The sequence below is a fragment of the Schistocerca nitens genome, chromosome 2 (genome assembly GCF_023898315.1).
Source record: "Schistocerca nitens isolate TAMUIC-IGC-003100 chromosome 2, iqSchNite1.1, whole genome shotgun sequence".
Classification (NCBI taxonomy): domain Eukaryota; kingdom Metazoa; phylum Arthropoda; class Insecta; order Orthoptera; family Acrididae; genus Schistocerca; species Schistocerca nitens.
The window spans coordinates 882,081,108-882,083,737 of record NC_064615.1 but is presented as its reverse complement, the minus strand read 5'-3'; the positions used below and the strand labels follow the sequence as shown (position 1 = coordinate 882,083,737).

At 39.2% G+C, this 2,630-nt stretch overlaps 1 non-coding gene across 1 annotated transcript; it reads right to left on the bottom strand.

Annotated features, from left to right (window-relative positions):
* Positions 1–1,274: 1,274 nt before the first annotated feature.
* Positions 1,275–1,361, bottom strand: Trnastop-uca (transfer RNA opal suppressor (anticodon UCA)). Its single transcript has one exon. It is a non-coding gene; the product is annotated as a tRNA-Sec (tRNA).
* Between the last annotated feature and the right edge of the window lie 1,269 nt (positions 1,362–2,630).

Below are 2,630 nucleotides of genomic sequence, written 5' to 3'. Positions count from 1 at the left end.
CGGAAAACTTGGCTCGATAAAACAATAGAAGCGGGAAATAACGTAGGAGGAATGAAGAAACTTATGCATTATCTCTGAATGATGTAAAAAAGAAGGCATGGCGTTTGAATGCCAGATCGCACAGAGCATCACGAAAACCATCATAATTCACGAAAAATTGTTGTATTTACATGAAAGAAAAACTGTTTTTCACAGATAATAATAGGCATTTCAAATATGCAAAAATCTAAATATAGACTTTTGAGTCCGTTTGCTTTCCGTCTCCCCTTAACATTTACGGCAATTTTAAATCAAACACTGAACAATATTATATTAATTTCGAGTGTAGGACGCTCCTGAAATTTGGAGGGAATTTTTTTGAAGCAAAAAGTGCATCGTATAGTCTGTAAAATACGGCATATTACGACAACCGCAATGAAAATATAGAATAATAAAGCCTCCTCAAAGCATCAATCACTGTTAGAAATACCACTCAAACAAAAGAAATCATTTAAATCGTTTTGGGGAATATACAGCGACATATTATTGAATTTGGTTAGCGCGATTTTGTCCTGCATGGTGTACTTTAAACCACGGCGGCACGTAAACAGTTTACTAGCATAGGCGTTTCGGGATTGCTTCCACTCTTGGCCTGAACTGAGTTCTGGGTCCCCTGGACACGCTTTGTTTACCCTCCACTGCTAGTGCTGCCACCTGCCGAGTGTGAGTGGTTATGGCACGGTGACGTCGAACACAGGCGGTGGTGGCATTTATGTGACTGGACGGTGAATGACGCGAGTGATTCCAGTTATGCCTCATAGTCTTCTGGTAAAATTATTGCTACAATATAATAATAATTACTTTACAGAATATGATGAACTGAGGAAAAGTTACCAAAGTATTCAAAAATGGTTTAAATGTTTGTTTAAGTCAAGAGGCGAATAAGAAAACGTTGGATAAAATAATGACAGTAGGGAAGTAATGCCAAATGACCTTCGAGTGTACTGAGCCACTTCAAGTAATAAGAAGGAAAGGCGATGATACTTAAATAGAAATGTTTACAGCTACAGAAAAAAATACTGCAAATCACGTTTTCAAAACTGTATACAGAGTATCTGATATCTATGCCGTATTTAACTATTCTATGTGTTTAAGTAGCCACGTTATTTAGTTTTAGCATTATACGTTGCACAACACATTGAATAAAACCACGCATAATTGCACGAATAGCTATAAAAGAAAAATGGCGAATACGCGCTGTTATAAAGTATTTCTTGAACGAGTAGCACCAACGTCGCCCAGCAGGTGGAATCGAACCACTCTGACGTTAGTCAGCTACAGGTTTGAAGCCTGCACACCGGACCACCGGAGCTCAGCTGGGCAAGCAAATTTTCTTTTGCGTGCTATTTAAAGGAAAACTATGCATACAAAGAATCTACGAGAACTTACTTAATTTGACAGTTCAGTTTCTATAGTTTATTAATAAAGAAGTTAATTTTCCCTTTAGGAACATTCATGCTATTGTTAGCACGAAATGAGCACATAAAACTCGCCGGTCATAACACCACGTTCCGTTGCCTACCAGAAACGTGCAAGCTCCCGAATGTGCCCAGCACAGTTTTAACAGCAAGGCTAGCGACTTATCCTGACTATAACGACTGCTTCGTTAAATGCAGTAACTGGTCACATGCTCAGTGACGAATGTTGTGTACTTCTACATGCTTTGTCTGTTTACAGAAGATGCATGTATCGACTTCAGAACTGCAGAAGAGCTTGAGTATCGTTTTACATGCAGTCTAGCCGACGCCCGTAGGAAATGAAAAATTGTCCTTTTTAGATTATTAGTGCTTTTAATAAGTCGCGATGCCTTGAAAGTAATTTGGGAGGTAGAAGCGATGTGTCGCTGTATCTATTTTCAGGCAATGCAAAGCCCATGATATCCCTATTTGCGCATTCTTTGCTGTCGGTATAACAGTAAAGTTTTGTCGTTTCCATGGTGTAAGACTTTAGAGATCTTCTTAAATATGGTGTCGTGCTGGGAAATTACATAAAGTCAAAGCGTTTTTCAGGGTGCCACAAACTGCAGCAAATGACCCTTCTTGCCTTCGTCCTCATACACCCATCAAATTCCTAAGAGCCAAACAATGGCAATAAATACTTGCATTGCTGTTATATTTTTAATTTAGTAGCATATCATGTTAAACTTGTAGTCGATGTTCTCCTGTACAGTCTGTACGCAGGGTGTACCAGAACTCCACCGACAAATTATCAGAGGAAGGACCAAAACAAAAAAATGACGTCTAGTAAACAGGAGCTCTAAAATGCATGTCCTAAGAGCTATGAGCACATATTCACCTTGGCTACTGCGAGACATAACTCTTCCACTGAAAGTCGAAACAACAAAAAGTAGTCGTGTGAACATGATCTCTAATGAGCATATGTCAATTGCTATGAGCAGTAGTTCATCTTTGCTACTGTGAAACGCATCTCAGGTACTGAACAAGTGTTCACAGCTGTTTGCGTATGCAGGTTAGAGCCCATGTCTGCTAGATATTTTTTGTTGTTTTGGTCTATACTACCTCCTCCCAAAATATAGAAAGCGTAGCGCATATTGTAGAAGCGTTGCGTTTCACCATATCTCATACGAACAA